Here is a 25,708-nt window from a genome sequence, read left to right as displayed (position 1 = left end):
TACTTGGTGCTGAGTCACACCAGTACTGTATATAGGGTGTATAGGGTATATACCTGTATATAGGGTAATAATATCCGTCTCATTCTACTGTCCTTCCCATCCCCACCACCCCACCCTTCCCCTCACTCCCCTCTGCACAATTCAAAGTTCCTTCATTCTTCCCTACCCCACCCCCACTATGGATCAGCATCCACTTACCAGAGAAACATTCAGCCTATGTTTTTTTAGGATTGGCTTATTTAACTTAGCATGATGTCCTCCAGCTCTGACCATTTACCTGCAAATGAAATAATTTCATTCTTATTTAAGGCTAAGTAATATTCCATTATGTGTATGTGCCACATTATCTTTATCCATTCATCTGTTGAAGAGCATCTAGGTTGGTTCCACCATTTAGCTATTGTGAATTGAGCTGCTATAAACATTGATGTGGCTGTGTCACTGAAGTATGCTGATTTTAAATCCTTTAGGTATTAACCAAGGAGTGGGATAGCTGGGTCAAATGGTGGTTCCATTCTAAGTTTTCTGAGGAATCTCAACACTGCTTTCCATAGTGGTTGCACCAATTTGCAATCCCATCAGCAATGTATAACGGTAACCTTTTTCCCCATATCCTTGCCAATACTTAATATTGCTTATATTCTTGATAATCGCCATTCTGACTGGTGTGAGATGAAATCTTAGTTTTGATTTACATTTCTCTAATTGTTAGAGATGATGAACATTTTTTCATATGTTTATTGATCAATTGTATTTCTTCTTCTGTGAAGTGTCTTTTCAGTTCCTTAGCCCATTTATTGATTGGGTTATTTGTTTTTTGGTGTTAAGTTTTTTGAGTTTTTTATATATCTTGGAGATTAGTGCTTTATATGAGATGCGTGTGGTAAAGATTTTCTCCCTTTCTGTAGGTTCTCTCTTCACATTATTAATTGTTTCCTTTTCTGAGAAGAAGCTTCGTAGTTTGAAATCATCCCATTTGTTAACTTTTTACTTCTTGTGATTTAGGAGTCTTGTTAAAGTCAGGCTCTAAGCCGACATGATGAAGATCTGGGCCTACTTTTTTTTCCTATTAGTTGCATGGTCTCTGTTCTAGTGCCTAAGTCTTTTATCCACTTTGAGTTGACTTTTGTGCAGGGTGAGAGATAGAGGTTTAATTTTATTTTGTTATGTATAGATTTCCAGTTTTCCCAGCACCTTTTGTTGAATATGCTGTCTTTTCTCCAGTGCATGTTTTTTATGCCTTTGACTAGTATGAGATAACTGTATTTGTGTGGTTGTGTCTCTGTGTCTTCTGTTTTGTACCATTGGTTTACATTTTTACTTTGGTGACAATACCATGCCATTTGTGTTACTATAGCTCTGTAGTGTATGTAAGGTCTGGTATTGTGGTGTTTCCTCTTCACTCTTCTTACTAAGGACTGCTTTGGCTATTCTGGGTCTCTTATATTTCCAAATGAATTTTTTATTGCTTTAATTAGTTCCGTGAAGAATGTCATTGGGATTTTAATAGGAATTGCATTAAATCTTACAACAGTTTTGGTAGTATGGCCATTTTGACAGTATTAATTCTGCTATTCCAAGAGCATGGGAGATCTTTCCATCTTCTAAGGTCTTCTTCAATTTCTTTTTTTAGTGCTCTGTAGTTTTCTTTGTAGAGGTTTTTCACATCTTTTGTTAACTTGATTCCCAAGTTTTTTTTTGAAGCTATTATGAAAGGGTAGTTTTCCTAATTTCTCTTGCAATGGCTTCATCACTTATGTATAGAAATACATTTGATTCATGGGTATTGATTTTTAGCCTGCAACTTTGATAAATTCATTTATTAGTTCTAGAAGTTTTCCAGTGGAATTTTTTGGATCTTCTAATTATAGAATCATGTCATCAGTAAATAGTGATAGTTTGAGATCTTCTTTTCCTATTTTTATCCCTTTAATTTTTTTCATCTCTCTGATTGTTCTGGTTATGTTTAATAGAAATGGGGGAAGAGGGCATCCCTGTCTTGTTCCAGTTTTCAGAGGGAATGCTTTCAGTTTTTCTCCATTTAGAATGTTGGCCTTGGGCTTAGCATAGATAGCCTTTACAATATTGAGGTATATTTCTACTATCCCTAGTTTTTCTAGTGTTTTGAACATGAAGGTGATAGTTTGCGATCTTCTTTTGGGATAATCACATGATTCTTGTCTTTAAGTCTATTGATATGATGTATTACATTTATTGATTTCCATATGTTGAACCAACCCCTTTGTAGTGGTGTAGTATCTTTTTTGTATGTTTTTGTATGTGATTTTCCAGAATTTTATTGAGAATTTTTGCATCTATGTTCATTATAGGGATTTTGGTCTGAAGTTTTCTTCTCTGGATGTGTCTTTGTCTGGTTTTGGCCTCAGGATGATACTAGCCTCATAGAATGAGTTTGGAAGGGTTCCCTGCTTTTCCATTTCATGGAATGATAATCTTAGCTTCTTGAAGGCTGGGGTAGGAGGATCACAAGTTTAACGTCAGCCTCACCAACTGAGTGAGACTCTATTACAAAAATAAAAAGGGTTGGGGATGTAGCTTAGTGGTAGAACACTTGCTTAGTGTGCTCAAGGCTCTGGGTTCAATCTCCAGCACCACCAAAATAAAAAAATAAAATATCATCCTGACTTACCTTTAATTTCTCAGACATATATTAATATATAAAATCAAAAAACATATGATTGAAGTCTTAAAGATTCAGGTCAAAAAGGATTTTTATTGAATGTCCACCATGGTGTTAGTCCCAGCCCAACACCAAGAAATATAAAGATGGATGAGATGAGCAATTCTCAGCCAAATGGAGGGGCAGCTGTGAAGCTCCAGCAGAGTGGAACAAGACTCTAACTTCACAAGGTGGTGAAGACAAGAAAACCAGAATTCTGCTGAGGTGGAGACCACAGAATCAGGAATCAGACTGGACAGCCACATGTGGAATAAAACCCAGAACTGAGGGTGTCACCAGGATCAAAGGCTGATCAGTGAAGGTTGGCAGGGAGGTGATGAAGCCTGAACCCAGATCAGAGATCAGGGAGAGGGATGGGTTTGCAGAGGAGGTGTTGAGGATCCCTGTTACAATCACAGTGCTTTGGGGACATCAATACAGCAATATCAAGGAGGTAGTGAGAGTTGAAAGCCTGGGTAGAGGAAAGAAGCCAGGACGAGGGTCACATGTGCAAGAGGGTAAGAGATGAAGCTGCAACATGAATTTCCCCCAAAGAACATCTCTAGGTGGAGAAGAAAAGCATGCACAGGGAGCTAAACTTGAAGCTAGGCAAATCTGAGTTTCAGGAGCCGTGTCTGAAAAACACATGTTGAAAAAGTGGGTTAAGAATTCACAGAATTCATACACTAAGCTCTTGCATCCCAAAGCCATAGGGTGGACTAAACTGTCTCCCACCCTGGATAATTATTCTCTACCTTCAGGCTCCTTTAGGATTTAAGGGCTAGTACCAAAGGGTTTCCATTAACTGGCAGATGATTACCACATCTCATCCTAGGCAAAACTGTGGACCAGAGGCAAGCAGAGACCCAATGGCAAATTGATATGTCCTAGAAGTCAGGTTGCAGAGCATTTTAAAATTCTTAAAGATGAAAGAGCTTATGTAAGTATAAGCTACTTTGTGCTGCATATTATCATTTTTATTACTGTCTTCATTATTAATTATTATCATCATCATTTACCCCTGTGAACTCATTAGTTAGCAAGAGACATTTTCTTTGAGCTCTTTCACTCCTGATGTTTTCCTTTATTAAAATATTTGTTTCATTTTGTACCTAGACAACTTCATGGAGGAAATTATTTGCTCCTTAGAACTTCCAGCCTTGTACTTTTTAAAAAAAAAAAATTGTACATTCTTTATCATCTGTCGTAGGTGCTAGATAAATTTAGAGAAAAAAGAAATCACTGACAACTAGACTGAGCAGGAAGTGTTTTCCTGGACTCAGTAGAAATTGATTAGGATGTTGGAAAATGGCAGGATTTTGGACAGAATAAAAGGGTAAGCATTTGGGCAGAGCCACAGGCTGGGTGAAAGAAGGTATGAGCACATTCCATCACCTTGGTTGACAAAGAGAGGTCTTGGTTGGGGAAAGATTCTCTTTGCAGGGTGAGGAATAGTTCTCACAATATTGCTTCCTGTTATACTTACAAATTATTGTTATTTGGTAATCACAAAACAGGCTTGTACTTCTTGATCCAGTATTAGAAATAGTGCTTTTGGTGGAAAGTAGAGATGTGTTGAATTGATGATCCCTTCTCATTCTTTCTAAACTATACATTCCTAGTCGTTGCAAGAGGCCCTGAGATTTGTGGCTACTCCTGGAACTTCAGAATCCTGAGCAGGCTTGAGTGCAGCAACCAAGGAGAAGACATTTAGCCATTATCTGCTTTATTTTATTATTAACCAATTAATTTCATTATTTATACTGGGGATTGAACCCAGAAGTGCTTTACCACTGACCTACATCCCTTCTCTTTTTGTTTTTTTGGTTTTTTTATTTTGAGACCGCTTCTCAATCACTTTCTTAGGGCCTCACTAAATTGCTGAGTCTGGCCTCAAACTTGCAATCCTCCTACCTCAGCCTCCTGAGTTGCTGGGATTACAGGTGTGCACCATTGTGCCCGACTCATCTGCTTTACTATTTATCTGCCAACCACTCTTTTTACTGTTCCCTCAGAAATCTTCCTAGACATCTATCTGCTCTCTGAGAACCATTTCTGCTCCATCCATGGCCACCTTTGATGAGCCTGGCACCAAAACCAGGATGCGCACTGTGGGACTGGGCACCTCGAATTCTTCCCCAGGCAAAGTCAAAGAAACTGAAGGCAGCCACTGATGCAGGATATCATCATATAGGCTGTGCCTAGGTCAATCAGAATGAGAAAGAGGTGCAGAAGCCATCCAAGAGAAGATCCAAGAGTGGGTGGTAAAGCAGAAGGACCTGTTTATTGTTAGTAAGTTGCAGTAAGCCTTCTTTTTTTTAATACTTTTTTTTGTCGGGGGCAGTGCTGGGATTGAACTCAGGCCTCACACATGCTAGGCAAGAATTTTACCACTGAACCACAGCCCCAGCCCCACAGGAAACCTTCTTTGAGAGAAAGTTCCTGAAGGAAGTCTGTGGGAAGACCTTCAGTGTCTGAAACTGGATTGTCTGAACACCTTTCTTACTTTTTGGCCACAGGGATTTCAGACTAAGAAGGACTTATTCCCCAAAGACAATAAAGGCCAGTAAATTAACATTCCTGGAAGCCCAGAGATCATGGAGGAGCTGGTAAATGGGGGGTTGGTAAAAAGCCCTTGGTGTCTCCAACTTCAACCACTTCCATATTGAAAGGGTCTTGAATAATACTGGCCTGAAATATAAACCAGTAACTACTCAAGTCAAGTGTCACCCGTACCCTCCCAAAAGAAACTGATCTAGTGCTGCCCCTCCAAGGGCATCATTGTCACAGCCTACAGCCGCTGGATAGAGAAGCTAGAGGAGGCTTCACTCCTGGAAGATCCCAAGAATAAGGAGATGCTGCAAATAACATGTATATGCATTCCACGTGCACACACACAAATACTCACACTCACACCGCAGCCCAGTTCCATACCCAGAGGAATGTGATGGTGATCCCTTAGTCTGTGACACTAGTATGCATTGTAGAGAACCTTCAGGTTTTTTACTTCAAATTGAATGATGAGAAGATGACAGTCACATTCAGTCAGCTTCAACAGACGTTGAAGGCCTGTGTCATGGTCAACCAGTCAGTCTCAGCTGGAGGAGTACTCATTCTACTCCAAGTCCTGAAGCCAAACTTCCGATGGGATTACCTGTTGGATTCTCTCATCACTGACGTGGAACTTGCTCCCTCTGAGTCCTGTTTTGGCCAACTTTACATGAAATCATACTCTTCCTGGCTTTGTTGTAGGCCAGAATTTAGGCAAGGTTTAATTTAGATACATATGTTCAAACAGAGGCAAGATTGTCCCAGGAAATTGTGACTCAGATAAGCAAATGGCAGTTTTTTTCCTCTTATTTTATCCAACCAAATGTTTGTTAAACAACAGGAACTCTGCTAACAATGAGGATGCAAAGATAAAACAAATAAAAATAATTATGGTAAAAAAAATCGTCCTACAGAAATCCATCTTTGGGTTTATTACATCAAGCCAGCCCGTTGTTACTTCTATAGCCTAAAATCTGTGTTGGTTTCCTAATGCTTATAACAAATTACCCCAAACAAATTATCACAAACTTTTAACTTCAACAGCTTAAAACCACCCAGATGTATCATCTTGCAGTTCTCAAGATTAGATGTTTGAAGTGGGTTCCACTGGGCTAAAGTCAAGGTGTTGACAGAGCTGTGTTCCTACTGGAGCCTCAAGGGACTAAAGGTTTTCTATTGGCAGAAACTTTCAAATTAATCACTTTGAGCCATCATTGGACCACAGTGTGTTCTGTTGTTCAGGAAGACTGCTATTAATCACTTTGAGGAGAGAAAAGAAATGAAGACCCTGCTCATTGCCCAATGAAAGCTTCAGAATGTACAAACTAAAAAATACCACTCACATTACACCGATTGGCCATGCTGAAGTCCAAGGAGATAACAAGCAGAGGGATGAGACCGACTTCCTAATGAAAGGGAGTTTCAGAGCAGTTTGGGAAGGAACTGTGCTAAGGAAAAAGAGTTTGGGGGCAGGCAGGGAGATGGAGGGTATTCCCAGTTGAGCAGGAGGTACTGTGAGAATGAACCAGCAGCACGGGCAGAGATTTAGGGCTGGGACTCTGTAGAGGAACCCTGAGAAGTGTGGAGACACCTTTCCTGAGTCAGGCTCTTATGCGGCCTTCTGCCCAGACGCCTGCAAGGCAAGCTCCCCTCTCTGCACTACGCCTACCTCTGCAGCCACTTGGCTGCTCCTCCCTTTTCATTTTTATCTTTTTTTTCTTCATATAGTTTTACTCTTTTGTATTTTCTTCCCTTTATTTTTATCGCCCTTTTCCTCCCTTCTCTTTTCTCGCTGTCATGAATCAAAACCAGTCACGCATCCTCCTTAAAATCCCTGAAGCCACTCTGAAGCCACTCCTTTCCGAGACCACTAACCTTTCTTCTGTTTGCTTGTTTGTTGCAATGCTGAGGATCAAAGCCAGGGCCCTGCACATGCTCAAGAAGCGCTCTATCCCTGAGCTATATCCCAGCCTCTAACCTGTGTTTTGATATCTGCCATCTAACCCCTGATGCATCAATTACAGGAAGGGTGTTCCCTAACAGTCCTTGCAAGAAGACCAAACTAAGGATGCTTTTTATTTCTTGTACATATTCTTCAGCTTTCTAATGAAATGTTTCCTTATCTTACAGGAATTTTGTTGAGAATGAAATGAATTCTAATGTGAAAGTGTTTCTCAGTGGTATTAGAAAGACACTGTGTATTTTAAATTCAGGTGTTTCCATTAGTTTTCAAATACAGGGTTGCTGAGGGCCATTGCCAAGTAGGAATAACGCAGTGTTTGTGAAGTCATCAGATGTATTTGTTTCTGTATCAATTTTAGTTTTGAAAGATTAGAAGATACTATATTCTCTTACCAAAATTTTTCTGTTTAACAGAAAATATAGTGATAATTTGAATATGTCTGACTTTCTTACATTATTAATGTAACATATTTAAATCTCAATACCTTTTTTCCTCTGCTTTCAGACTTTTTAAAATCTTCTTAAAGCTCCTAGCCTTTACTTCTGTTTTTCCCATGTGAATATAGCAATGAGTGTTTTCCTACTGATCTCAGGGGACATGATGAAGAAATGAATGACTAGTTTCAAGGGACTACACAAACGTCGGCCCCTCTGTGAAGCTTACTCCTGCTTCCCTAGGCAGAGTCAGCACTCAGCTCTTTGAAGCACTGGCCCCATTGTGTTGTGATGTCTCATTCCCACCTGGGAGCTTGAGGGTAGGAATGACATGTGATGACTTTAGGTAGAACCTGGCACAGGTAGTGCGGGGTGAATGAATGAGCGTGTGTACACATCACCAAAGAATCATTCTCGTGGTTTCCACCCAGCTCTGGCAACCAAACTACTCTATCCAGTGTATTAAGCTGTAATTACATCTTAAGCAGCAGAAATCTTTTAAATAGTAATTTTCCTCTTTTTCTTTCTGCTTGAGATTCCATGGCAACTTGAATGTTAAAGTTCATTCATAGCTTACTGAGTACATCCGACCCTTAAAAATTCTTGTTCTAGTTCTCTTCCTTTTTTCTCCATATCCCTTTTCATTAGTTCTTTTATCTTATACTCCTGTATTATCTCTTTGTGATTTTGCTGATGTTCCCTTCCTTTTTTCATCTTTTCTTAAACTTTTGGCTTCATAAGTTTGTTTCCCCTCTTCTATGTGTGCAACTTTCTTTTTCATCTATCCCAATCATCTTACACAAGCTTAATGCACCAGAGCTAATTCCTGGTTCCTCTTTATGGGAAGATCTAGTTTTGGTGATATTGAAGCCAGCTCTACCCTTCAGACCCTCCAGAGCAAGGTGCCTCTAGCATCCACATCATGCTCTGTCTGCACTATGAACAGTCTGATGGCATCTTTGAAGTCTTGGGGGCTATACCAATAACAATGCATATATGAAAGCATCCTACGTTGCTTCTATCTAAACAAAGTTCACCTGCCATAAGGAGGCTTCTCCAGTTCTGAACCTTGAATAAGTCTGTGGGCAGCTACCATCTTTCTTATTCCATTCATAGACTATATTTGTGGAGCTGAGGATCATGCAGTGTTAGAGATCCTTATTCATGCCTTGGGCCTTATCAATTTCACACATGCCTCTGCTATTCTGTCTCTGAAACTTTCTGAATAAAAATATGAGAAGTATCAATCAGCAAATAGCTATTATGGCTAATATTTTTACTGAAGAGCCAAAGTCTATTGGAGGCCTAATGACATGTTATCCTATCCTTTCCTTGCTTAGAGTCTTCAGTGTTTTTCTTCTTTAAAAAAATGCAAAGAATATCAGTATATGGCTGTATAAGATAAGTGATAATTATTTAGAAGGTTTTTTTAAATTTCTGAAACAAATGTTAGGCTGGCAGAGATTTTTTTTTTCTAGTAAGACTTGAGATAGACTCCTCTGTCCTCACCCATTTTGGTGAAAAATTCAGTCAAATGCACTGGAATAAGCTTTTAATATACTTTCTAAAACAAGTGTCTAAAGTATAGTTTTCTTTAGTATTAGATTTCCCACAGGAAGAGAAATAGTCTGATTGAGTATAAGTCTCTTGTTTAAAATGTTAACTTATAAAGAGGACGTGAAGAAATAAGATCTCCATCTACAGCTCAGATGAATTGGGGGGAAAAGACAGAACCTGGATCAAAACACTTGTTGATGTTCCTTTGAGTTTCCAGTGCTTTGTGCTGCCCAATTGAGATGAGACAGAAGCCATTTTCAGAGACTGGCCTACCTGTACAATGTAGCATACATGTGTGAGTGTTTGGGGGGTAGGAATTCCACTGGACCAAACCTGTTTTTCTATTGGTGAGATGGATTATCTTCATGCATCAGCACCTCCCACTTGTCCTAAAGGTGGGATGGCTGTTGATGCCAGTGCATTGTCTCCTCTTTCAGCTGGCAAGGGGGGTAGTGGGAGGCAGCCACAGGGAGGAGACGCTGAACAAACAGCCCAAGCACCGGATCCCAGTGTGGGCGGGTGGTGGGTGCTGGGAGCGGCCAGGGCTTGTGCCCAGTCGTCACACTTGGTGCTGAGCAACCACCAAGTGATCCCAGAAATGAGGTGAAAAGATAACACAGTGGAGTCCACTAGAGAACTAGGACATGCCATCCCACAGGGAGAATGGTGGCTAAGGAGATGGCTTTAATTGTGGTTTTATTTAACTTATTTATGAAAAAGCTAGTGTTTACCTCCTGTTGTTCAGCTTTATCTGGCAAAATATTAAACAGAGTTAGTTGCTTGTCCATTGAGAGTGATCACCATGGATCCACCATGGTTCTTCTGACTTATCAGTCTTAAATCAGTAACTGGGTTCTATGGAGTCCATGTTTACGGAATTACCACTTTTGGATAAAAACAGAATGATGGCTTTGGCTTTCTACCTTTCTACAGCAGAAACAGCTTTACAGTCTACTCACATCACCGTTCACTGATGGTCATGTCACATCACTCTCTCTTCAGTCTTCCCCAAGATTAATAATATTTATAATATTCTATTACAGACTCTTGCTAAAATCCAAACTTAACCCATTGCTGCTTACTAGAAAAGTTTTTCGTTTTCTGTCTTTGTCATGGTGGCTTTTTTTTTTAAGAATTCAATTTTTTTTCTTATTTTCCTCTCTCCATCTTTATAACTTGTTCAGACAGTTGAACTTTATTTCTGAAACCTTCATCTTTTGTGGTTAACATCAGGGACTTCAAAGTAAAGCATGTATTTGTTTAAACCATGAGTGGATGATAAGTCACTATTTCTTCTGCATCTACTCTCCAGATGAGTGACATTTTGCACCCCAACTTTAGCTGGAGGGGATATGTTAGGAATGTGGTTTTTGCATCTACTGTTATTTATATAAGCCATTGCAATAATATTAGTTTATTCATTTGAAGGAAACAAGGGAAAACACTTTGGTCAGAATAATTAGGGGTTAAGATAGAAGGCAGCATTTGAAAGTTCCACATTTAGTTATCTACATCTTCAACTTTATACATCATCTCAGTTTCCCCATCATCTAAATGAAGGATGATTATGCTAAACTTCACAAAAGTAGTGGGAGGGTAAATTAGCATTTGTGAAATGTGTTGAGATCTTATGATTAAAGATAGCACATTATTGCAAACTGATGCGATTATTATCAAAGAAAAGAACTCCTCAAAGGACTCTGGAATAATCTGACTGAATTATCCAGCATCTTCTATATCTGCTAGAAAGCCCTAAACCTATAATCTATTGCAGTTTTCTCTCTTGATCCTGAAGTCTGTTTCCAAGTTTTGTTGGAGAGGATTAGAGAGTAAGTTGCAGTCATAGATGCATAAAGAGAGAAATGTGAAAGGCATTAGTTAAAGCTCAGGTGAGAGCTTGGAGTAGGTTTGCAGGGCACATTCCACTGGTGACTGCTTCAAAGCTCCAGCAGGCGCCAGTTGACAAACATGTAAGTATGTCTGCCCAGAATGCTTGTGGTAGCATTTACTGTGCCAGAAAAAGAATCCTTCAGCCCAACTCATTCCATATGGCTATCCAGGACTTTCATCCACAGTGCATGGAATCTGGATTGGAAAGATGGTTTTTCTGAAATTTCCTAAGTCACTTAAAGGGTGAGGAAGAGGTGTGCAGGTGTCCAGAGGCCTCAGAAGCAAAGACAGACTAATAACAGAGATAAGCAAGGTAAATCAAAAAAACATACCTTAATGTGTGTGAAATATGCAGATGAGTAAGTACCACTGAACCACAGGCCACATACACAACAGGTTAAATGCAAACACTGATGAAATGGGTTTCTCCATGTATTTCCCACCAATATGTTTCATTTTGACTGTAAAAGTCAGAGTCATTGTAGATATATTCCCGGTGTTTTCCCAGGTGTTCTTAGCAAATGGACATAGACCCATTTCCTTACAGGCAATACCACTAAAGCAGAATTGTGGGCATATTTTCTTAACGGTGGCCACCCTGGTCTGTGGTTCTTAGGTGTGATGTCTCCAATTCAGCCAGAAAACTGTTAAAAAGAGTTTTAGAGGACTCATCTTCACACCTATTAAGCAGTGGCCTCCAGGACTCTTGTGGGGACCCTTTGCAGCCAGTTTTGAGCCTTACAGAGTTATCTGGTTGCAGGGAGCTGTGCCCTTGGCCACAGTCAGGGAGTGATGCAGTCAGTTCAGATGTTCCTGACCTTTGGTTTCATTAACGTCACTGAGAATCAGATAAAAGCTGAGTGTGCCCAAGAGGAAAATGCTCAGGATACAACACTGTGCTTAATTTTAGGGAGTCCTCATCTCTTTCCAGTGACCTATGCTGAGAAATACAAACTGCAGAACCACATCTTGCCCCTTTCTTTTCCAGTCCCCCGTTTTTACTTTTTTGATGATTATTTAATATTTGTTTAACATTTGCTTACTTGTTTTCAAAATGTTCCTTTCGGGGTGATCCAGCTTTCCTTTGTGAAATTTCTGATCCTGTATACTAAGCCCCTCACAAATGACCAGTTAGACCCTTCACAACATTGCATCTGTCATTGGATCATTTACCAACTCAGGCTAAATTGATGTTATAAATGTAGCAATCCAGCTTTTGTACCTGGATAGTCTTGGCTTTCATATTGCCACCCACAGGGAACTCTGGGCCGTAGGGGCCACATGAAAGAAAAATCTCAGAGGTGACCTGGCCATATCTGTGTAGATATGTGTTTTTGCTCCTTTGTAGTGAAGCCACTTATGGTCCCACATAGTTCTCTGATGGCTGACTCCACAGCTAGGTTTACACCACTCCAGGTGCAAAGCAAGCAGGCCCTGAGTATTTGAAAGTTAAACAAATGCCATAGATATGCATGGAGAAGAAAATCAGGAATCAGCTGTTTTAAGCATCTGATTAATAAGTGAGATTGATTTTTTTTAACCAAGTGGAATTTTTTTTTAACCAAGTGTGTCTTCAGTGGTCACGTCTTTAAGCTTCCTGGAAATATACATATATACACATGTCCCTCCTGGTCTGGTGGAGGGTGGTAATAGAAAGCAGAGCATTTGGACACAAAGCCAGCTTGACAGGCAGAGTGGAGGTAAACAGGAGCAGTGTTGACAAGCAGTGATTCTTGGAATGGGTCCAGCTGTAGCAAGGACTCTGGCTTCAGGGACTCCAGCAATATAAAAACAATTTTTTAAGATCTGAAGTCATTTACATTAAACATATTTGTTCGGTTTGGGGTTTTATGTTATCCTTTTATATACATATGTAATTTTTATTGACCATTTCCAGAAATAATTCTGTAGTTAAGCCAAAGCTGCTACATGAGATACAAACTCACCCTTCTTGGGCACTCTGCTGCAGTTGAGCCAGGCAGGTTTCCAGCCAAAAGTTCCCATTCATTGAGAGAAGAGATATTTTCTTACTCCCCAAAATTTAAGATCTTATTTTGAAACATTGTTCTGCACCCCAACTATAAATCTTAGTTACTATATTAATTCTTTTTTATTTTTTTAAATAAATGAAGCGGAATGCGTTATAATTCTTATTAAATGGATACAGCACAATTTTTCATATCTCTGGTTGTATATAAAGTATGTTGACACCAATTTGTGTCTTCATACATGTACTTTGGATGATGATGTCTATCACATTCCACCATCCTTGCTAATCCCCTGCCCCCTTCCTTTCCCTCCTACCCCTCTGCCCTATCTAGAATTCATACTACATTAATTCTTGATGAATTCCTCTTCTTTCCTTTCTCTGTTTCAAACGCTCATGTCACTAGCTGTGAATGGACAGCCAGAAAATCAAGTTCTTGCCTTGGAAAGGAGAGAGAAGCCAAGGCCTTGACTCACATCTCTTGCTTGCCTCTCTGTGCTTCTGTGATGACCAGCTAAAGACATCTCCTTAGTCCTTGAGGACAGGCAGCAAAGAACCTGCAGAGGTATTGACTGTGTAGCCATTTTGGAGCTATGGGGATTCTACTGCCACTCCTCTCTGTGACTTCATGGTACAGAGTCCCATTGTCATTTCCTTTGGCTGCTCAGGGAGCATTATCTTTACTATCTTCATTTCAGATGAAGAAACTGGGCTGCTAAGGGGCCAAGTGACTTGCCTAAGGCTATACTGTGGCGCAGCGAGGCTATTTTGCAGGTTGTCCTTCACAGTGAAAACTCCCTCCTTTCCTCCTGGATCATGTGGGCTTTCTTGGCCCTTCTGCCCATTGGTCTTCAGAGACACCTGTTCTTGGTGACTTCTAGTTAGGTGTCTTAGCTGCAGCACTAAGCAGGTGGGCAGCTGGCACTCTGATTCTATGCACATTTTCCCCTGCCTTTCTCAGTGCAGCTGGTCTTTGTCACAGTGGACATGTCTATACCTACTTAATGGCCTGAAACTATAAACCCGTACTCAGAGACCTGCTCCTACATTCAGGGGACATAAACCTGTCATGCCTACCTGCATTGTTGAGGCAATGTGAAAGGTTCTCAGGCAATCGGGACATCACCCAGACAGCTGTGCCCTCTCCCCCAGCAATTCAGGCACCAAGTGTGAAGCCTCTGAAGAATTTTCTGGGAGTAGGATGGGTCATGGCCCAACAATGGCTCTTTGTAGTTCCATGTGTGACTGGTATATATTCCCTTACTATGCAAAGCTGCTGCTTCTGGTTTACATTTAAAAGAAAGACCAATCTGTGAGATGCAGCATATGGAGATGTGACCCCCACTGACTCTTTTGATTTTTCAGGTAACAGTGCCCAAGGGAGTATGGTCCAGGCCCACAGACCCTCCTGGAAGTTACTGTCATTTCTTTAACGTATCCTTGGAATTCTTAGAATAGACTGTGAGATTTTAATTTAAAAAGGAATATTCTAGGATTGGAATGTTTAGCTCAGTAATAGAGTATTTGCCTAACTTACTCAAGGTCCTGGGTTCAATCCCCAGCACTGGGGGAAAATAAAAGTGGGTGGGAGGAGGGAAATATTCCACTAATGAGTTGGTGATACACGGGGTTTGAAGAAAACCCAAGTGTACTTTCCAAAGATCTAAACCACGTTGTTCACCAGTGATCTGATGACAGGGCTTTCTCTTGACACTGTCTCCCAGACTAAACTGTATTATTAATATCCTCCTTCATTGCACAATGACTTATTTATCCCTGTGCAGTTCAGGCTTGGACCCACCCATGTGGCATGTTTATCTGCATTGCTGTTACTATCTTGACAATGCCCCCGGGAGGGTTTTGACCGCAAGCCCACCCTGCTAGTCCCTCCCTGTGCCCCTCATCTGCCCTTTAGCTTCCCTGAACACGCTTCGCTGCTTGTGGGGAATGCTGCTTTGTGGAGAAGTGACGCTTCAAGTGTCGGAAAAGTTATAGCCTAAACTTGTTTCCCTTCCTACCTTTGAGATATATAAAGATGCCACGTCTTGGTTCTCACACTTTTCCATGGATGTGAAAAAATGGCTTGTTCCTTATGATCCTCCGGTCCCTAGGAGGATATGGATGGGCTCCTTTTGCACTTGATACTTCTGGATATTTCCTCTTTATTCCATTAAAATTAAATGAGAAATGCATTTGTTTATTCTTATTTCACTTATGTATGCCTTGCCTGATTCCAGAAAATGTTTAAGAACATTTAATTTTCCATGTGGCTAATAAGCATGCAGCTTATTTTACAGTCTTTAGTGTAGTAACAGATTTGGTGCTTGAAAACTTTCTTCTTTTAGAAAGCATGTTTTCAATGGCATTAGGGTCCTAGCACTGCCAACAAAAATTTATTTCCCAATTAGGTATCTAAAATGCTGTTAAAAATATTTTAACTGGACCTGTTAGCATATATAAAATTATTTTCTATACAGGTACCCATTCTGAGTTCCAAATCTGGGTGCTAATAATGTGTTTCTTGGGAAGATTACTCTGAAAGAGAACCAAAGGCCAGCAGACCTTCTGCTACCTACCCTTTGTTTGGTCTGCCTAAACCAGGTCTGTCCTGGGGGAGACAAAGGGGAGTGGTCCTTCTCTTTCCTGTGCCTCCCCAGACACTGCTGTGGGTAATGGGGCTCTGCAGCAGGGACTTTGAGAAAGCTGCCCTTTCATTTCTTCTCTCAGCTATGTGGCTGTTCAGTCTCTCATTAAAACCTTCCCTCCCCCTTCGGGAGACCGAGAAGTTGTTTTAAGTAACATATAGGTAGATGGATGGACAGATAAGTATTTTTTAAAAATCCGAATCTTTTCAGTCCGTGTTTTGACCTCAAAACCTTATGACTTGATTTTGCTTTCTTAAAGTCACATAAAAAGTATGGTTAGCAGAGACGTGGTTCTGGTGGGCACGATGGAGATGTAATTTTAATTCCTTCTATTCCCAACCAATAATAATATTGAAATTTTGAGTAAACAACATTTGAGAGGTACTGAAACTTGAGATCCACTTAACTGCTAAAATACTACTCTGTTATCCACAAACCACCAGTTATAAATGTTTCCATGCCCAGTTCAGTTGACAGCAAGAGAATTTGGAAAGTTACAAGCTAGGAACCAGTGAGAGATGCCAAATGCTTCCTCGCCTTCCCTGAAGTATTGGCATGAAGGTTTGCCTTTAAAATAATTTCCTTTGAATTTAGAGATCTGTTAGACAGCATAATGTCCAAACACAGGGGATAATTGAGCACTATATTTCAAATTGGCATAAAGCGGCAAAGCCATCAAAAACCCCTTTCATTCAGAGTATGGATAACTGAGGAAAATGCCAGAGCTGAAAAAAAGAAGTATAAAAAAATGTATAAATAGAATGATCAGAACCATATAAGAAAGCCTACACACAGGTAAGGAAAAAGCTAGAACATCATCATCAGGCACATTCTTCAGACATCTCTGTGGCTCTGAGCCTTATTCCCACTGGACTTTCAGGGTTCACAGTGTTATGGTGATGGGCCTTCGAGGGGGCTCACACACACACACACACACACAGTTTGTGTCTGCCTAGTGCTCACAGATGAGCACATATGACTTTAAAATGAAAAGGCCTCAGTGTTATTTTCATCAAGAATAAAGAAGTGTGAGGAGAAAGACAAGTCCTGTTCACAAGGCTCAGGTTAGAACAATGAGGCAAAAACCCTGGATACCTCCCTTGCCTTCCCCCTCCCTCTACCTCTGGTCAGTCAGCAAGCCCTGCTTCTGTCCCCTGAGCACCTGTCAAATGCATCCCCCTCACTTCTGACTTGCATTCCTGCCTCAGCCTCCTATTTGGGCCTCTGCACCAGTCTCCTCCTTGGATTCATCAGCCCAATGACTCCAGAATACCCCAAGATCTGACCCTGTTCTTCCCAACCTAACACCCCCCAACACACGTGTTCTATGATGCCTCCCCACCGTATAACCTGCCCTTCATGTCACTGTATGACTCCAGCCTTGGATGACTGGGTGCCTGTCACCTCCAAGACTTCCCCTCGACTGCCATTCCCTCCTGCCTGTCCCTGCACTCTCCTCCCTAGGGGCCCAGGTTTACTGGTGCTTCCCCCAGAAACTCCCCCAACCTCCTTCCATGAGGTGGTCCTTCTTCTGTCCCTGTGACACCTGCATTTTCCACCCCATGTCATCTGCAGCCCCTTATCCATGACTGAGATCCAGAGAGGTCAGCAAGAACCAGAACCTCTTATAACCCATCTGGTTACAAAATGTGGCCTGAACTGAAGCAAGACTATTTATGCTCTGATTTTATCACTGACTGTGAATATAATACATTTTGTCAAAGGAATATTTATGTTACTGGGGTGTTCAGACAGATGGGATTAGGTTGACTACAAAGTAATCATCCAAATATCAAAAGTAAAAGGAGGCACTGGCCAGATGCAACATTAGGATTCCTGTGGACCAGGACTGTCCCTACAGATCAGAGCAGACATCTACCTGCATGATCTGCACCAGCCACCTGGTCTTTCTATAGGCCACAGCATCTCAGGGACTCTGCACCTGTTTTCTAATTGCTAATTCATGTATCTATGTCAACCATGTATTTTAAGCTCTGTAGGTATAGGGTGTGTTTTGTTCCACTTGTGTCCCCAATGTATCTCCTGGCCTATGGTAACCTACCAGTACCTCCTGGTGAAACTGAACTTCAGTACTAATCACTTTGTGCTTTATTAGGACTGTTTTATTAGTAGTAACGGTTCATAGATCTTGCAGATCCAGTCACAGAGTTGTGGATGTAGGAAGTTTCTGGATGGGCTTTGTTCAGCATTTTAACCATGAGTATTATTAAAGTCCTTAATAATTCTAAAATTGCTCAATGATCCAGATCAAAAGGCACTTTTTAAGTCAACAAGAGAGTCATCGGTCCTCATTCTCAAACAATAGAACAAGGGCTGTCATAACTAGGTAGCCCTGATATTAGTCCAGAAAACAGACGCCATGCAGGCAGGCCCTGTGTTTAACTTATTTACTTTTTGTTGGTTTACATTTCTTCTCACACATGGAAATAACAGTAGCAACAACTATAAAAGTTCCACTTATGAAGCACATATTTCATCCTAGGCACTCAGTACACTCCAAGTGTATGTTCTCATTTCCTCTTTTCAATGATATCACAAGGTTGATATTTTGTCATCCCCATTCACCTGTCCTTTCTGAAGTGTGCCTCTGATTTCCTGAAGTTTCTTCCTAGTTAGTCATGCTGCCTTCATCCTCTTCCTCCTATAAACCATCTCAAGTAGGACAGTACAGACACTCCTCCCTCACAGCCATGTTCTTGCCCAAGTACCTTGTTGTAGCTCCCTATTGTCTGTCCCATGGAGTCTGTATTACTCTGCCAGCCTTCAGAGCTTTCCAGAATCTGGTTTCTCTCTTGATATATACATTCTCTGTACCAGGCAGGGGCTATTCCTTGACACACTTGGATCTTCTTTGCCGTTACTCAGGCTGATCCCACTTCTAGGAATGTTCATTCTTCTTTGGATAACTCTACTATATTTACAACTAGCATCACTGAGTTCTATCCTCGCAGACTACTTTGTGTTACTGACAATTGTATCATCAGTGTTAATCTTGTCCCCTTAGCAAAATGTTAACTTGTAGGAGTCAAGAGCCATGTCTTGTCTTGTTGTATCTTTCACAGTACTTGTCATTGTGGCAGACAAATGACAGGTTATATATTAGGTAAGTGACAAGCCTTAGAAAGTTAGGGTGAACAAGCCAGGCATGATGGGTATGCCTATAATCTCAGCTACTCAAAATGCTGAGGCAGGAGGATCACAAGTTTGAGGCCATTCTCAGCAATTTAGTGAGACCCTGTCTCAAATTAGAATAAAAAGGACTGGGGTGTAGCTTAGTGCACAAGGCCCGAGGTTCGATTCCCTGGACAGAACTCCTCTCTCCGCTTCCCCAGACTGAGGTTAGGTCACCAATAGGGCAGTATCGGGGGAAAAAATAAAACGTTGGGAGAGAGAAAAGGAAAGTCAGCATGCACAGACATTCAAAAACACATATCTGGCACATAAGGACCATGTTCTCAAATTTATGTTTACAACAGGCCTGTGTCAGGGGTAAAGAAAAGGAAAAGAGAAGGTGGCTCTAAATATCAAACTGTGCAAGAGGTACAACCTCCCAGCATTGCATGTGGGAAAAGCCTTGGCACTGTGGCCATCTGTAAGCTCAGTGTAAACCAAGAGTGCATGCTGGCGTCTCACTTCAGTCTTAGGCTGCTTTAGTGGTGTCAAGATGCTCAGGAGGGGAGCAGTGCACCTGGTGATTACTGGACAGAACTCCCCCCCAGTGCCTATGGTCATGTCAGGGGTCAAGGACAATGGCTGGCATGTTGCCCCACAGCACTATTGGGGGATGAAGAAGATAAATATATTTCTGTATTTGTCTAAAATAGATTTTGGGGTAGGGATTGAACCCAAAACCTCGTGCATGAAAACATACACTCTACCCCAGCCCACAAAAGAGTTTTGAATGGACTTTCACCCAGCACAGAAAAGGCTACTCACAAAAACAACTTAAAAAAAATTTTTTTGAATGAATGAAAGTCTACATGAGCTACAGAGCCCTCTTTAGAATGACAAGACATGTTTGGATGTGTTGTGTTATCACTTTCAGGTGGAACTGGAGATAAGAAAGGGGAACTAAGGTAGCAATTGCCTGCCTTAAGAATATTTACAAATCATCAGTTAAAACATCTGCTTTTCCAGGGGGAAGGGGTGAGGCAGAGGCAGAGAAGAAACAAAATGAAGGAGATTCTGTACCAGCTCATTTTCCCCCACTATGACTGTGTCCTGTTTGGCCACCCATGTCATTCACAGGAGAGTTTCCACCACCGGAGGAAACCACTGCACTCGAACTAGGCTCATTGTGCTTAAGAAAGATTTCAGCTCCCTTCACCGGAATGCACAGCTGCAGCTGGAACTTGGGCATGCGTTTTCGTTAGCACTTCAGCTCATCTTTGCATATATGGGCTTCATTCCAACTGCATTAGGAAATCCTCTGCGGATAGCAATCTGGAACACAAAAACCTGCAGTCATAAGTCAACACAATTGATGTCTCTTCTTAGCATGGACTGAGGTGGAGTTGTCACAAAGATGAAGTTATCTTTCATAAGGAAGCCGCTTCCCCAGATTGAGGTTAGGGTCACTAGTAGGGCAGTGAGGCTGTTTGATTCTCTATAATCAGTGTTCTGGAACTCTAAGACCCTGAGTACCTATGGCTTAAATGCATCAGCCTGCAAACCTGCAGAAAGCTTACCCAGCATTTGCCAGTGGTGGGCACCACCCTGATTGATAGTACAATCAATGCCACCATGGGGTGCACAAAGAGTCAGTGCATGTTGTGGCTTGCCTCAAAGACACCTTTGTCTTCTTCCCTAAGGAGCAAAATTCAATTGCATTTAGTTCGCTTGTGCTCGCTCACTCTCTCTCTCCCCCCCTCCCCTTCCCTCCTTCCCTCCCTCTCTCTCTCTCTCCCCCCTCCCCTTCCCTCCCTCCCTCCCTCCCTCTCTCTCTCCCCCCTCCCCTTCCCTCCCTCCCTCCCTCTCTCTCTCCCCCCTCCCCTTCCCTCCCTCCCTCCCTCTCTCTCTCTCCCCTCTCCTTCCCTCTTATCTCTCCCACCCTACACACAGTGAAACTATGAAACATTATGAGCATCAGTGATAGTAGAAGGGGTGCAGCACATAAATTCCTGAGTAAGCAGAGGGTTTAAAATCAATTGGATTTTAGGTAAATCCACATTAATGTTTCAGTCCTGGCTCTGCCACAGTTGAAATATATGTTTCTTTAATCTGGCTCTAACTATAAAACATGGAGCTATCTGGGAGTCCTTGTCCCTATCAACTTTAATCCTCTAGTGGGGCTACAGGTGAGCTGCCCCTTTGTGGAAATTCAGAGAGGCTCTTCTTGTTAAAACCTGAGACTGGCAGTATGCAATGGGCACACCTGTAATCCCAGCTACTTGAAGGCTGAGGCAGGAGGAACACAAGTTCAAGGCCAGCCTGGGAAACTTAGCAAGACCCTGTCTCAAAATTTTAAAATGAAAAGGACCAGAGATACAGCTCAGTGGTTGAGTACTTGCCTAGCATGTGCAAGGCCCTAGATTTAATTGCTAGTACCACAAAAAAGAAGAAAGAAAGAAAAAAAAAAACCTGAGATTCTGTCAGGCCCTGCTCCGAAAACAGCTTTGTCCATGTGCTGTGGTAGTGCCCTCGGAATCCGTCTGGTCTGCAAGGGGGCATTCCAGCTTCAAGTCCAGTAATACCCTAGAGAGACACGCGTCACTTCAGAGGAATCTCTTGCACCCTCAGCTCAGAAATCGTGGACATCTGACCTTTCTTAACATCAAGTTTGCCCGTAAAAGGCAACCTCCTCTGTCGTGAATCAGCTTTTAGCTACTTTAGAAGATCTCTTCTTCTTTCAATCAGAACATGTTTTGCTCCAAATAAAATTATTTATATTACCTATCATCAGCAAACAAAAATAATTAGGTCTGATATCAGCTACATGGGGAGCTGAGACAGGAGGAATGAAAATTCAAGGCCTACCTGGGCTACTTAGCAAGACCCTGTCTCTAAATAAAAAATAAAAATGGACTGGGATGTAGCTCAGTGGTAGAGCACTTGCCTAGAGCACATGAGGCCCTGGGTTACATCATCCCCAGCACCGTTAAAAAAAAAAAAAAAAAGTTCTAAGGGATTTCCTCTAAGCTTACAGAAACGGAAGACACATTTATAGTGGTATGGAAAAGATGAAATTTACTTATAAATAAATTTATTTAGGGGCTGGGTGGTGGTCATCTCCAGCACTGCAAAGATTTATTTATTACTTATAATTAATATTTACATATAATTTTAAACTAAGACCTTTGCCCTAAGGATCTTAGATTTTATGGCCTAAGTTATAAAAATGAAATAGAATAAATTATTTTATTTTTAACTTAATGCTCATAGACCAAGATATTCACTTCTCAAAAATTTGAATGTATCCTTTAAAATTGTGCAGAACTGTCTTTAAGTTCAACTCCATGGATGAATGGGAGAGATTATCAGAATAGGCTAGTCTTCTGCTCATGAAGTGTGTTGGCAAGCAGTGTGTGACCAGGCTGGAAAAGGGAGTGTGATAGACACAGGGTTAAATGACAGAGCTTCCATCACGTCCATTTCACTTTCTATTTGAAGACAACATTGTGTATAAATAGAGAAGAATTACCAATGAAAGAAAGGTAACCTATTTTTTAAATAATATACAGTTTATAGAGGAATCAAGGTCATTGGGTTAATTATAAATCAGATCTTGTCACAAGTACAATCTACCCTTTTGAACAGAATGATGTACTCCATTATAAGAGAAGGGATGGAGGGAGCAGGAGGGAGGGTGAGAAGGAGGGAAAATGGGCTAATAGAGAAATGGACTGTAGATGCAGGAGGGGCTCCACGCATTACACAAGTGATCACCTGAAGCTTCCTCAGCACTGACTTCTCAAGAGTCTGTCCCCTTGGCCCTGTCCCCAGCCTCAGACAGGGTTTTTTACTTTGTCATTCTGATTTATGAATAGGATAAGTTACAGCTGACCTGTCTCCTCGACTTCTGATGCTTTTCATCAGTTATCTTCTAAAGGGCACTGTAAAGTGTACTTCTAAAGTGTACTATAGTTGGAGTCTCAGATTTCCAGAACAGGGGCTAGGATGGATGTTTTGACCCCAGGCATCTCTGCTGGGTGAACCAGTGCTCAGCCTAATGTCACAGTGCCAGGCAAGAGGAGGGTTGTGTAGTACTTTTGGCCTTGCTATATTTGTCCATCTTATTGTGCCTTCATCACACTACATCGCTCAAGTCTGCAGAACGCCAAAATTAGGTGCCATTGTCCTGTGTGGTCTTCTTCCCCCTCAAAGGCTCTGACACCCACGTAGTCTTTAACTTTTTTTTTAGTTCCCCACAAGAATTTAAAATGAGATGTGGATCCTTCTTGTGCAGCATCTGACTGTGTTCAGAGCAACTGGGAGCCAAAAGACTGTAGGTCTGCTTTTCCCCCCACAAGGGAGAAACTAATAATTTGGAGTTCCTGAAACTTGCTGCCAGCTCCCACTGCACTCATGCTTAAGTGGTATTGAGGTGTTCCCTTGGAGCTGAACCTAAATTCAGTTTTCTTCTGATGCTTTAGTGACTATATGAAGACAATTAAAGGACTGACATTTTTTTCAGCAAGCACAATAATAAAATTCAGAACAAAAATAAAACCTTTCAAAAAGTAGTTGAATAAAAATGAGCTGTTTTCTTGAAAGGTAACTTTAAAAATTATCATATGATAATAAATTAGAAGGAATATGAAAATTTTTCCTTAAAGAAATGCTGCTTTTCCTGTACTTCTACACACTTTGATATTTTTAAGTACAGGCATTTCAGATTAAACAGTAGCTGCCCCTGAAGGTCTTTGAATACAGGGACAACATGGGCAAGTGGAGGCAAATCGAGCTCATACATTTGGGGGGCTCCCTATAGAAACTGAATACAGAAATATCTAACTTTCATGGATTTTTTGCAAAGCCACTATGAGGCTCTCATCTGGGCCTGGGAAGTGTGGTGAGGGACCGAAGCCTGGTGGCCACAGGCTGCTGTCTCAGTGAGGAAGTGGGTGTGGTCCTTAGCTGCACCAGGAAGAGGAGACTCTGATGACCATGTTCTCCCACCCCTAAGGTTCTCTCCTCTCTAATGTCAGAACCTGTGACTATGTCACCTTACATAGCAAAGACACTTCCCACATAGGATCAAGTTAAGGATCCTGAAATGGTAGATAATCATGGATCATCCAGGTGGGGCCTAGTTGTCCAGTAGCCCCTTTATCCACAGTTTTGCCTTCTAAGGTATCAGTTACACATAGTCCAGAAATATTAAGTGAAAAATTTCAGAAATCTACCACACACAAGTTTCATTACAGCATATTGTTGTATTATTATTTTTAAAATTTCTATGTCCTTAACATATAAATTAAATTTTGTCATAGATATGTATGAATATAAAAAACAATATACGTAGGGTTTGCTACCATTCAGTTTGTGTTATCCACTCAGAGTCTTGGATCTTGGTCTTAACATGCTGAGCTGTGGCATTTAGGCTTACAGAGCCTAACAGCTGCCACTGTCTTCTGTGACACATGTGTTGTTGGGTGCCTGCTGTGTGGCAGACACTCTGCTATGCATCAGGGGTGATTGCTGTAATCACAGGGAGGACAAGAGAGTGGAGGAGGAGGTAAGAGGGGAAGCAGAGGTGGGAGTGATGTGAGGAAGGAGCTTCAACCAGAAAGCCTCCCGAGGCAGAGAAGGCAAGAGAACAGATTCTTCCTACAGCCTCCAGCAGGAACCAGCCCTGCCCACACCCACAGCTTCTAAGAGGATGAACCGTGTTGTTTAAACCCCTAAATCTGCAGTAATTTGGTAGGGCAGGCAGCCCTAGGAAAGGCAAGGTCTTCTGCCCCACTTTCTTTGGGTTTCTTCTTCCTTTTCCTCTCCCAGCCTCACTTTTCCAGCCTGACATGTACCTTCCTCTTCTCTCTTCTATTTCTCCCCTGGCCGGCCCCTCCCTTGAGGGACTTGGGATGCAGAACGCTGCACTTCAGCTCCTCCTGTTGAACCTAGGCTGGGCAGTGCTGTTACTCACACATGGAGACTAGGTAGGTCTGTCTAGAGAGCTAGAGCCCATAGAGTATTGTTCTCTGTAACATTTTCTAAAGGTCCGAGCTACCCATTCAGATTTTCATGAAGGCAGATTGGGAGATTTGATCCCACTGTGGTTCTGCACTGTTGTGAGCAAGTGCTGCCTGTTCAGAATACTTTTGGAATTTCCATTTGGCCAAGTGACAAGAAAGCATTCACAGTTCTAAGGAGGAACTTATCTGCTCCTTCCTGAGGAAATATGCACCCCCACCAAAGAAAAAAAAAAAAAAGGAAACCAGGCCCAGAGTGCCACAGTGGCAGCACCTCTAGCTAACCCTGCCCTCTGTCTGGGCGTCTGGGTCACACACGTGGGGAGCTGCAGCCTGGAAGTGCAGCCCCACCCTCCTCAGTTCCAGGCTCTGTTACACTGAGTACTCTTCCCTTTCCATCTCTGTCAACCTGACTTAAAGAAGCTGCCCTGAGTCAGCTCATCTCCTGACCATCTCATTTCCTTATTCAAGAGATTGGTGATTGGTGTCTTTTCTAATAAAAAAAGTCCCCAGAGATTAAAAAAAAGAAAGAAAGAACCCACCACAGAATGCTGTAGTCTTTTTGGAAACAGAAGAAAGAAAGACCCTGCTGAATTTGTTGGCAGAAAGAGAGGGTATCCTTCCTGATATGTGCACATGCGTTTGTAGTGCACAGGGCCAGGTACAGTTCAGGGAAACCAAGTCTGCATTTAAAGGACCTCAGTTCCAGCTCTATAGGTATCACTGGCCCATTCCAGGCCTCATTTCCAGTAATATTTCACATGTATATCCTATATAAATACTGCAGTGTATGTATATGTATATTTATATATATATATATATATATATATATATACACACACACACAAAG

The 25,708-nt window shown here is 41.6% G+C and overlaps 1 protein-coding gene and 1 pseudogene across 1 annotated transcript in view; both read left to right on the top strand.

Annotated features, from left to right (window-relative positions):
* Gmds (GDP-mannose 4,6-dehydratase) overlaps positions 1 to 25,708 on the top strand; it is a 632,956-nt gene that overhangs the window by 540,949 nt on the left and 66,299 nt on the right. The window lies entirely within an intron of this gene.
* LOC113189885 (aldo-keto reductase family 1 member B10-like) overlaps positions 4,747 to 25,708 on the top strand; it is an 86,210-nt pseudogene continuing 65,248 nt past the window's right edge.

The sequence above is a fragment of the Urocitellus parryii genome, chromosome 8 (assembly GCF_045843805.1).
Source record: "Urocitellus parryii isolate mUroPar1 chromosome 8, mUroPar1.hap1, whole genome shotgun sequence".
Lineage (NCBI taxonomy): Eukaryota > Metazoa > Chordata > Mammalia > Rodentia > Sciuridae > Urocitellus > Urocitellus parryii.
Note: the sequence above shows the minus strand (reverse complement) of the source record. Positions and strands in the feature narration are given on the sequence as shown.